Source organism: Montipora capricornis, chromosome 6 (genome assembly GCF_036669925.1).
Source record: "Montipora capricornis isolate CH-2021 chromosome 6, ASM3666992v2, whole genome shotgun sequence".
In the NCBI taxonomy this organism is placed as follows: Eukaryota; Metazoa; Cnidaria; class Anthozoa; order Scleractinia; family Acroporidae; genus Montipora; species Montipora capricornis.
In genome coordinates this window covers 19,019,179-19,031,934 of record NC_090888.1, presented here as the reverse complement: position 1 = coordinate 19,031,934, position 12,756 = coordinate 19,019,179, and the positions used below count along the sequence as shown (strand labels likewise).

At 38.9% G+C, this 12,756-nt stretch overlaps 1 long non-coding RNA gene across 1 annotated transcript; it reads left to right on the top strand.

Annotated features, from left to right (window-relative positions):
• The first annotated feature begins 299 nt into the window (after positions 1–299).
• On the top strand, positions 300–9,058 carry LOC138051711 (uncharacterized). Its single transcript, XR_011132887.1, has 2 exons — positions 300–660; positions 8,713–9,058. It is a non-coding gene; the product is annotated as an uncharacterized lncRNA (long non-coding RNA).
• The last annotated feature ends 3,698 nt before the right edge of the window (positions 9,059–12,756 follow it).

Here is a 12,756-nt window from a genome sequence, read left to right as displayed (position 1 = left end):
CGATCAGCTACCAACTGAGCTATCTACCTAGCGGGGAGCTGGTTATTACAAGTTCAGGTTATAATCTCCCTGTGAGGAACTCTTGTCACTCACAATTCTTTAAAAATTTCTTTCGCTCCTCTAGCTAGGATTTTAGCAATATTGCAAAAAAATTATCGGAGTCCTCGTAGATTAGAAGTTTACATTCAATAAACCCTCTTAATTAAAACTAAGTGAGGAAAAATTGGACGCCCATTAGACAAGTAGATGCCAGCTGGGTGAGACCTCAGATAGAACATCTGTAGTTTATGGTAAAATATTGGAAGGAACGCCACGTCAGTATCAACGAATAGGAGCGAAAGCCGGCTTCTTTGTTAATAACAAATTCCTTACCGGTGAACAAATTCTGCAGAACCTAACGAAACAAAATCGCATTCTGTTTTCTTCTTACCGGAGGGATATCACAAGTATGTGGTTAAAGTGTTTGGTTATTTTTGCGTTAGTAGCAAGTTTCGTGGCGTTTAAAGGCAATTGCGAAAGATTACGAGTGGATAAAGTTGACGCTGTCGGTAAAGAAGAAAATTTTCGTCGATCAGGTGCCGCGCTGAAGAAGCTTCCAGGTGTGTGCGGACTGCACTCGTATAGAAGGTGCAAAAACAGGCAACAAGGCAGAAATGGGAGGCAAGTAATTTCTTTCTTTCTTTTTTTTTTTTTTTTTTTTTGGGGGGGGGGGGGGGGTTGGGGTAAAAAAAAAAGAGAAAATGCTAAATGTCCAGCAGTCTAGTTTGACCCATTACTCTCGATATGATCAATTGGTTCTTGTTTTTGACGACTCAAAAAAAGGGTAAGGGGTGGATTCTTCTGGGGAAAAAATGGATTAGCAAATATATATAATTGTCAGACGGGTATTCGTTTTGTACGGTGGCCCGTAAGTGCCATCCTTAGAGTTAAATAAAAATTGTATTTACCTTGCAAAAAAAAATCCGGCCGTTAGATCCAAAGTTTCCAGTCAACTTCAACAAATTCTTGCGAACCGAAAAATCTAACTGGAGGTTTGATGTTTCGAGTCCAAAGTTACACCGGATTCGTAGTTTATACTCCGGATTCAATGTTGTGTTCTTCATATCCGTAGTTTCTACTCCGGATCCATAGTTTCTTACTCAGGATCCATAGTTTTTGCTCCGGATCCAATGTTGTTTACTCCTGATCCGCAGTTTTTACTCCGGATCCAAAGTTGTTTACTCCCGATCCATAGTTTATACTCCGGATCTAAAGTTGTTTACTCCGGATCCATAGTTTATACCCCGGATCCAAAGTTGTTTACTCCGGATCCGTAGTTTATACTCTGGATCCAAAGTTGTTTACTCCGGATCCATAGTTTATACTCCGGATCCAAAGTTGTTTACTCCGGATCCGTAGTTTATATTCCGGATCCGTAGTTCTTACTCCGGATCCATAGTTTTTACTCCGGATCCATAGTTTTTACTCCGGATCCAAAGTTGTTTACTCCTGATCCATAGTTTTTACTCCGGATCCAAAGTTGTTTACTCCGGATCCATAGTTTATACTCCGGATCGAAAGTTTTTTACTCCGGATCCGTAGTTTATATTCCGGATCCGTAGTTTTTACTCCGGATCCGTAGTTTTTACTCCGGATCCATAGTTTTTACTCCGGATCCAAAGTTGTTTACTCCGGATCCATAGTTTTTACTCTGGATCCAAAGTTCAAAGTTGTTTACCCCGGATCCATAGTTTTTACTCCGGATCCGTAGTTTCTTACTCCGGTTCCAAAGTTCCACGAACGCCCTCGTTACCGTGGTGATCACAGTCAAATTAAGGTAACTACTTGGTGTAGGCACTCATATAGTGGTCCAGTGTAGTCACTCATATAGTGGTCCCAGGTGGCGTACTCAATACCTATCTTTAATCATACCTAGCCGTACCTAAGCAACCCTAGCTGTACGTAAGCGTCCCTAAGCGTACGTAAGCATCCTTATTCCCCCATAGCTGTACTTAAGGATCCTTAATCATCCCTACCCTACCCAAGCATCCCTAACCGTACTTAAGCATCCTTAATCATCCTTAGCCGTACCTAAGCATCCCTAGCCGTAGATAAGCATCCTTAACCATCTCTAGCCGTACCTAAGCATCCCTAACCGTACTTAAGCATCCTGAAAATTACGTGTTTACAGTTATTTCATATGGCCATATACTTGTAACTTCAATGTAAAGGTGCGAAATACCTGAGTTTTATTAACTCGAGTAGTAGGTGATGATAGTTTATATGCAGTTCCCCAAGAGCCGTCTGGCTGAAGATAACCATAACAAGGTATATGTAATAATGAAAAGACGCAAGAATCCTTTCACCAAGTGTACATTAAATTCATGTACGTTGTCAAAGAAAAGAGACAAAAAGAGACTTAAATTACCTGATTCTGATCGGTTAAGCATCAACAACTCAGAAACAAATTCTCTTTACTATTGACATTTTTCTTTTATTAACCACTATAAACTTGAACTTAGTAATAAAAGGTTCTTAAAACATGAATAAAATATGGAAATTAACTAAACATGGTTTCCCACATGGAAGCTTTCGTGATCTTCCGGGTTAGAGGCATGGATAAGAAATGCCTCTTTTGTCTTTGACACTTGCGCGCAAAATTTTGGCCCTTATCTGGTTTAAGGTTTTAGGTCTGAGATATGGACAAAGTTCTTCAACCTTTTCTGAACTGGCGACAAAATTGTAAAGCTTTTCAATGTTTTCAGCAGTACCTGGAATATTTAAAAGGCTTGCTAAAAGGGATTCAATGGTTTCAAGCAAGCACGTCTCTAACTTAGTCCACGAGCCTTGATTTTCAAGTAATGTCCTCTCGTTCTTTTATAAGACGAATGAAGTTTCCTCTTCCGGGTTTCTTTTTTCTTTTCCTCTGTTTACATCGCTTCTACTTGAGAGAATGGATTTTGGCACTTTAAGCAAAAACAATGGTTTAACTCACAGCATAAACCATCACGAAAACACGGACACTTCGTTTTTCTTTTTCCTTCAATATCTTTGCACGATTCAAAGTTTCCTTTTTTATTTATCCCGCAACGACACCCTTTTGCATGACCCTCGCCTATCTGTTTCATTTTTGCTGGTCTCCTGCTTGTTTTGGCATCCTCTCACGCGCGGCATCTGCATTTTCGAGTACACCTTTTTCCTTTTCGCACACAAGAGCACTTTGAGGTTTCGGCAATCGAGCAGTTTGACCCCATCCCAGCTGACTTTCTACCACAAGCACAGAAGCTGAATTGCAGCGTGGACGCGTTTGTTTCACTTCTTTCATCTAAGTGTTAAAAATACCACTATAATTATAAGTGAATAGGTTGCTGATTTTAGAATCCAAAGTGTCTAGGTTTCTATAATGGAATAAATATGACGGCGCAGCATGTTTTTCGTATTATTACAATTATGTGGTGCTAACAATAGCACACTTATGGAGAATTTTCATTGCATAAAAGATAGAAAATTCCCCAAATAGAAAAGTCGATCATTGCTGAATTATATTCAGACGATGAATCGGCGATCTTCAGTTATGCGATTTACAGGAAAACGGGCTAGGACTTAAACTAAATGGTTAGAATAACTGTTTAATAGACTGAATCAAACTGAATCAAACTGAATCAGACTGAATCAAACTGCACCCCTGAAGCGTCTGGATACGCGGATACGTAGTGGAAACTACCACCCATCCCCTAGTAATGTTCTGAGTATATTCTGAAGCGAATACACGGGTTACCTTTAAAGTGGTGGGGAATTTTCCATTTAAGCTTGAAATCCTCTTTTGATAAAAGTCATTTCAAAGTAAATTTAATACAAATCAAGTCAATAAGATTAGAGAACTAAATTGATTAATAAATATTACTTCCATTTTTCCTGTATGATGTATTATCAAAACTATTTTTTAATCGCCTAAAATTTTATGACTCCCTCTTTAAATACTAAAAAATGCAGTCACGTTTTTTTGGAAAGCTTTCTCTTGAAAGGTTGATTGCAACTTGAATGAAAAAAGCAGCCAAAGTAGTTTGTTGTCTACCGCGTAACCATGGTTCATTTAGAAAACTTACCAACAACAGTCACAGGATGTGTTGAATCATAATGGCCGGGGCCATAGCTTGTAAAGGCAACGTACAATGGCTCCTTGAGAATAGGATCCGGTGGTACAAATGGAATGCAATGAGAGGCCTCATTTGAAGAAACAATAACTATGGGAATTCTCAGAATGGACGAACTTAACTTTCATTACGAAGTCTCCCAGTTCATTGTTATAAAATCTGCAATCCTCTATATTTCTTGCAAGAGTAATACAGTCAGTATTTCTGATAAATTCGCCGCTAAGTTCTTCATCAGGCTCGAGCATTCGATCAACAAACGTTTGACGGAGAGTGAAAATGTCCTTTTCTTCCAAATTCAACAAACCTTAAAAACTAATGTGCTCCTTAGTCATGTTTGGAACCACTTTATAGAGTTGTCTGATTATGCTTCTAAAAGCACAGTCACCATCGCCAGCAACTGCATCTATTTCAAGATCAAACGCCGCCAGATTTTTTTTAATTCCTTCAGGTGAGCTTCTATGACATCTGAGGAGGGTGTCAAATCGGAGCATACTGATCCCAACACTTCACAAAATGTATAGGGTAAATCGAAAGCATCAAATGATCTCCACGAAGACTGTGCATCAATATTCTGCAAGATATCAAATCTGTTCACACGTTGTGATACTAGAACATTGACTACTTGCGCTTGCAGCATGTCTTCCACATTGTCACAAACCAATAGAAACCCACTTTCGTTTAGCAAATGCCACTTCATCTATGCTCTTCTTTGCCATAAAACTATCACTATTCTCATTGTGACCTTGATGTCTTTTGATAGGTGTTCTGCTTTCTTCACAATAGATGCCATATTTTTCGTTCGACGATATCCATTCTACAGGAACTCCTAGTTGGAGATGAGCATCTCCAAAAACGTCTTTGTACTTTTTCTTAGTATTCATGTGAAAAAACAATATTGTAAGAATTGCAATCGCCAACTCCAAGGAAATGCTGGTTGAGCCTACAAGAAGAGAGCGGCTGAGGATTCCATGGATGTACTCGTTCCGTTCAGTTCCACAAACAGGTGCAATATTGGACAGACATTCCTAATGTGAATTCGTAAGTTTTTTTTTCCGACGTTTACAAGTACGCGAAAAGGCAAGAAATGTTTTTGTGATGAGCCTACGTCTGTATGACCACAAGGTATTACACAACATCGCATCTTCATCAAGTTTTCTCGATTTTGCTCGGATTTTCTCGCTTTTTTTGTTTGGTCTAAATATTCTGTATTCGGTTAATTTTCCCCCCAAATATCCAGTATGCCTATAACTTTTTACCTAAATATCCTGTATCCTGATAACCCCTAATGGGGCCTCCTTGTTTCCATTTGCAAATTTAGTAGCAGTGATAATTAACAAATATTCTATGAGCGCGCGTTGGATATGAGATGACAGATAGCCAACGAGGCGCGTAGCACCGAGTTGGATATAATCATCTCATATCCAACAAGCGCGAGTGGAATAATTGTTTTATTAAAAACGCCCCCAAAATATAGAAAACTAGACTACAATAAAAATAAAAAGGCCCAAAAAATCAGGCGTATGCTTGCCGTGTTTGTAGATCATGGTATAATGGCTCATAACCCATGATGGCTTAGCCAATCAAAACTCTGGATATGCATTATTCAATGATCCAGTTTTTAATAATAAGAGATAACCTCTTTCTGTAAGTTTTTATAACAAATAACGTCTATGTTAAATTATAGAACGATCTTTATGGTGATCTCTCCCCATTTTCCAAAGTTTCCCCGTAGTTGTATTTCACTGTAACTGGATCGCTAGGGATAATCAAGGACGCTTAAGTAGGCCTATGGATAAGAATGGATGCTTAGGTACGTGTAGGCATGATGAGGGATGCTTAAGTATGCGTAGGCATCACTAAGGATGCTTAAGGTTGCCTAGGGACGATTAAGGATGCTTAATTAGGTACGGCTAGGGATGCTTAGGTACGGCTAGAGATGATTAAGAATTGTTAAGTACGCCCAGGGATGATTAAGGATGTTTACGTATGCCTAAGGATGACAATGGATGCTTAGGTACTTCTAGGGTTTTATGAGGTATGCTTAAGTATGCATAGGGATGATAAAGGATAGTTAACTACGGCTAGGGATGAATAAGGATGCTTAAGTACGCTGAGGAATGCTCAGGTACGGCTGAGGATTATTAAGGATGTTTAAGTATGCCTAGGAATGACAATGGATGCTTAGGTACGTCTATGGACGATGAGTGATGCTTTTACTTAAAAGTACTCCTTGGGACGATTACGGATGCTTAATTATGGCTAGGGATGCATAGGTACGGCTAGGGGTGATTAAATATGATTAAGTACGCTTACGGACGATTAACGATGATTAAGTACGACTAGGGATGACGAGGGATGACTAAGAATGCTTAAGTACTGCTAGGGATGAAGAAAAAGTACGGCTAGGGACGATTAAGGATGTTTAAGTACGGTTAGGGATGCTTAGGTACGGCTAGGGATGATTAAGGATGGGTATTAAGTACGCCACCTGGGACCACTATATGAGTGACTACACCGGACCACTATATGAGTGCCTACACCAAGTAGTTACCTTGATTTGACTGTGATCACCACGGTAACGAGGGCGTTCGTGGAACTTTACAACCGGAGTAAGAAACTACGGATCCGGAGTAAACAACTTTGGATCCGGAGTAAAAACTATGGATCCGGAGTAAAAACTACGGATCCGGAATATAAACTACGGATCCGCAGTAAAAAACTTTCGATCCGGAGTATAAACTATGGATCCGGAGTAAACAACTTTGGATCCGGAGTAAAAACTATGGATCCGGAGTAAACAACTTTGGATCCGGAGTAAAAACTACGGATCCGGAGTAAACAACTTTGGATCCGGAGTAAAAACTACGGATCCGGAATATAAACAACTTTGGATCCGGAGTATAAACTATGGATCCGGAGTAAACAACTTTGGATCCGGAGTATAAACTATGGATCCGGAGTAAAAACTATGGATCCTGAGTATAAATTATGGATCCGGAGTAAACAACTTTGGATTCGGGGTATAAACTATGGATCCGGAGTAAACAACTTTGGATCCGGAGTATAAAATATGGATCCGGAGTAAACAACTTTGGATACGGAGTAAACAACTTTGGATCCGGGGTATAAACTACGGATCTGGAGTAAACAACTTTGGATCCGGAGTAAACACCATTGGATCCGGAGCAAAAAGTATGGATCCTGAGTAAGAAACTATGGATCCGGAGTAGAAACTACGGATCTGAAGAACACAACATTGAATCCGGAGTATAAACTACGGATCTGGTGTAACTATGGACTCGAAACATCAAACCTCCAGTTAGATTTTTCGGTTCGCAAGAATTTGTTGAAGTTGACTGGAGACTTTGGATCTAACGGCCGGATTTTTTTTTGCAAGGTAAATACAATTTTTAGTTAACTTTAAGGATGGCACTTACGGGCCACCGTAGTTTTGAAAGCATCGCTTACAAGTCGCCTGCTTACTAGTCATGGACTCCTGCACACACACGCACACACACAAAAGAGATGTCCTTCATACAGCTGTCATGACTTTTAACGACGTTGATCATTGTAAGCTAGAAAAATTATCGTTTTGTGTTTACTTTTTGTGTTCACGCTTTGAAGAGGACTTCAAAGAAATGTAGCAACATGTAAAACGCACATGTAACGTTATCTGTTTTTCTTTTTTTTTTTTTTTTTTTTTCGTTTTCATTGCTAAGTCTTCCCTCCTAGTATTAGAGTCATTAAGTCTGCTGAGCAAGTTAAAGGCTACAGGAAGATGTACCGGGCCACAGCGGCTCATATCTTCTGACATGATGTAAAGGCAATACAAAGAAAAAAGTAAACACTTTGCTGTCCCTAACTACGTCTAATTACTGACCTAAAACATCCTTGTCATTTATTAGTTATTTTTTTCGATTTGAGCCTGAAATGTCAGACACGTAAATGCGAAGTACGTACTACTTATTAGAATACATGTAGAAAGAAAAATACCTTTAATTTTACTTTGTTCCTAACACGCATACTAGGACCGTTTGATAAACGTAAACAAAACATTGGAAAACAAACCATTAAAAATTAAAGAAGTTTCAACTTTTCGGTCATGCAAGTCGTCATTTAACAAAAGGAACTCTATTTAAATAGAGTGTTCATTATGACAATGAATTTAGTTTTTAATAAAGCGCAATGAAAACCAGACTATCTACACATCTCATATCAACGCACATGAATAATTATTAGCAGAAATTCATTAGCATAGTTTGAAGAAGACCGTTTTCTGATTGATCCATCCATGTGCGCATTATCTATTGATTGGTAAAAAGCCGTCATCTTCGACTGAGAAAAAAAAAATACACACACGTACACTTAACAAAATTAAAGGTGCTATGCTTGATGTATTTAGTGGTCAAAATTCTTTGTGGACTCTTTAGAAATTTTGACCACTGTGATGACGAATATCCGGCGTTGTCCATGAGAACACGGACAATGCTAAATCCCTTTCGATTTGTGAAATGGCAGCTGCTCACCTTATCGAAAACACGATATATGACTAATTTTACTTGTCATCTTATTTCCACAGGCGAGGCATGAAATTAAGAGCTTGGCGTGCTCTTTCCAGGCCGCTAGATGATTCCCGAAAGAAATGACTTCTGATAGTTAATTGAATACAAGCAAGCAGAATTGAGAGTGCGGTAGAAAACTAATAACGAACAAGACAATATGACACGTTAACATTATATACTCCTTAGATCGCAAAATAATAATGATAGAAAGGACAATAAGAAATTTTAGGCGGCCGGGGAAAATGCCCAAATGATTGGATTTGGTTTAACCTTTTCCCCTATTATGTATGGTCTTGTAATCTTTTGAGGTGTAGTAATGCAATAATATTGTTTCAAGTAATAAAAGTGATTTTTTTTTCCACACGTTCAATCTCTTGATTTATTGTATATACTTTCGGCCTGCTTCGTACTTTGACATCACCGCCAAGAATCCAATATAATTGGCTATGGGAATAACTACGCAGACTAATAACTGCTGTCTTTAATACGCTCTAATACGTGATAATAGGTCTCAATAGACTATGCCGCGCTGGTTGAGGATGATATTTCTATGCGCATACGTACGATGCTAGCCAAACCACGTGTACGCCAGTGCTTGTCCATATTGGCTTTGATTATTTTGTTCACATCAATGTCGATCACAGGTTAACCCTTCCTTTTATAGGACACGAATCAGACGATGTCATTATTCTTTAATAGCGGAGCTCCGCGCGCACCTTCGGCGCGCGCGCGCGGAGCACAATTGTTAAGAAAATATGGTAACCCGTCGATGCGAGAAATCTTGGTTTTATAGCCATGACGTCATCAACCATCTGTACGAAAGTCCGTCTGTCCACCCCTCCATGTATGCCAATGTGACCACTATCATGCTAGTTTACAGCATACATCTTTGATATTGGACATCCATCTTTTGATTAATTGACAACTGTGAAAACAAGGCATCAGCTGACCAGTATCACGTGACCATATCGCGGGCTCAAGCTTAAGCTCACTGAGGTCAGCTTTTTTTTAAGTTGACCGCTGACCAGGTACTGGTTTTCGATTGGAGTGCAGGCTCAACCTTAATGAGCTTACCTGAACATAAGCGAGGCATCATTTTACGGGCGCTTTCTGTGGCTCGACGCGGCTACACGGCCATACTATATATCAACGAACGTTCTTACACAGTCAACGCTTTTCGTGTTCAAATGGAAAACGGTTTGGAAGATGTTTTCTTTCTGCATTTTTCGCTGGTTTCAATCCACTTTGACAAATCATGATATCTGTGGTCCACTCTGGTGGCTACGCAGTTATTCAAGTCAAGCATCGGCGGGATGTAAACTTAAAGCTGAGTGTTTATTTTTTTGCTTAGAACCGCTTTTTTCTCTGTATTCGGCAATTTTTGGCATATCTTTAGAAGCTCTGATAAGAGTTACATGATGCCTGGAGGACCTAAGTCTAGAAAAGAAACGAAAGGACTGAGCGAAAGAGAACGACAACGACCGAAAACAGAATACCAGTAATAGCTCATACTTAGCACACAAACTCTTTCCTTGGGCACTAAACCGTTTGTTATTTTTACGGATGCGTTATTTAAAGTGGATGCGTATTTTTAAAAGGTGGTTTAATCGGTTCTTCCTTTGTTCAGGAATGAAAATCGAATTTTTATGTCAACTGGAATTAAATAAAAATTATCTGTACTCTTTTGGACATAAACAAAAAGTTGATTTGTTTGTTTGTTTGTTTGTTTTGCTCTAAAATGCGAGCGAACAATGCTTTTTTTAATTTCCTTGCCCAACTGGTTTTCGTTGTGCCTCGACAGTGACAAGAAAATTTTGCCCTTATGTTATAAACACGTAATCGCAATGAGTTGTCGTAAAATTTGGGTGAAATCTCAGTAGCTTGTGTTTTCAGAAGTTTGTTTAAAGCACCCAAATGTTCTTTAAGTGTTGGAGCAGATCGTCCTTTGTTGGTTGCATTGCCGTAGTTTGTAGATTCTTGTACCAAGCCAACCTGGCGTGTTTCAATGAAATACATCAAAATGTGAATGATCTTGTTTTCAGAGATAAAGTGGAATAAAGTACATCAGTAAAACTCTTCTTTGACCTTGAACTGACAATGTTGTTTTTATGGCTTCTAATTTTAGCACGATTCCTATTCGCTGGTTATTGACAGTTGACTCTGGAAATGGCTTTTTTTTCTTTTTCCATTCGCTCACTGAGGGTGTGCTTGCTTTCTTTTAAACTCATTCGGTTCAAGAAAAAATTATTGCCAAACTGGTGAATTGCAAAGTAAATTTCACTGGAAAAAACCGATGTCGCACTCATCGCCTCGTGATTCATGCGATATCGGTTTTTAGCGTAAAATTTACCGTGGAATTCACTAGTTAGGCACTGAGTTTTTCTATAGAAGAAAGCAAAGAAAACGATTTAATTATTAAAGCAGCAACGGGAAACATCAAAACGCGGACAATTCGAAACCTGTTATTTTCACAAACCGTACAGGCAGTAAGAATAAATAACCAGGGAGCTCCGCTAGTAATAGTAGTAGTAGTAGTAGTAGTAGTAGTAGTAGTTTGCTCCTCAAAGTTCAATGAACCCCATGCCAACAAAGAAAACAACATGTCATAGAAAGAAAATGGTGGAATGTATTATTCACTGCTCGCTCCAAGGCAAGTTTTCGGGGTCTTTCTTGTTAACAAATAGCAGACTGTCGCATTACCGCCTTATTTCCGAGTAACTTGTTATTAGTTTAACGCATACACATTAGCTGTATGCTATTTTTGCCCAGGTTGCAGTTTATCTTCCGTTTTAAAGAGTATGTTTTTGCCTAACGTTGTCAGATTGTTCAGTTCGAAATAAAGACAGGAATTATAAAAACGTCAATGACAGACGTTTTGGTGATAACGTAATCAAAATTTGGAATGAACGTTTTACTACAGGGGCACCCAACGAATCTGTTCCTCACATTATCTGTTCCCCAGAGGAATCTTGCTGGCTGGCAAAAATACAGGTGTTTCGATGAGCTGGCTGGGAAATTTTGTTATTGATAGAGGTTTTGCCTGGGAATTACTTACTTTTTCTAGCATTTCAACCCGAGCTGGCTGTAGAACCTCTGAAGACTGAGGACGAATAAAAAAATAAATAAATAATAAAAAAAAAGAACCCCTTCCCACTCCCAGAGAGCAGTCACAAACATACGACGGCTGGTCAGAGTTATTGCGCTTGTGGAATAAACCTGTTTTGTCCCGGTTTTGTCGCTTTTGTTCGGTCGTTTCGGATCGAGGGATTTGAAAGCGCGCGGAATTCCTTGCTGGGAAATAAATTTGATCTGGCTGGGAAACCAACCAATTTTATCTAGCTGGCTGGGAAATTTCTTGTGTGTCTTGCTGGGAAAAAGGAACAGATAGTGTTTTCCCAGCAACACTGAAAAACACCTGAAAATGCCTTAATAACATTTATTTTCATTAACTGGGGTATAATAATACATTTTACAACAAATTGGTCGTTGGGTGCCCCTGTTACTACTAAGCGATTATTTTCAATAAAAATTCTGTTGAACTCGTTTAGATCAACTTTGGCGACGTTCTCATAAGTAACGTAGAGTGGTTGGAATTAAGGTGCATTGCAAAAACTTTTCATCAGAAAGACTTTGTTTCTTTTTTGTTTTTTTTTTTTTTTCACAGTAAGCATAGCGGAATTATTTAAATTTATTTACTGGTTAGATTTAAGCAAATTAGATACTTGTATTAGTGTAAGTCCATCTAGGACTTCAAAATGATGTGGGCGAACTATTGTTAACTTTAGAAATGTATTTTTACTAATCATGATTTTATGCCTTTTACTTACGTTAGTTTTTTAACCCTATCTTACAGCGATGGATTCTGTTAATTGCTTAGTCCGTGGGCACAAAGGTTGGTGAATGTCCAATTACAAGCGAAACGTGGTTGATTCTCGCTTTGCTCAGAAGCAAACGAAAACTGAATTGGGAAACTTCTAGTGAGTAATGAGATTGAGCAGTTCTTTAAAATTGACCAGAGAGTGTGACATGTAGATTAAACACGGTGAAATGCAGGAACGTTT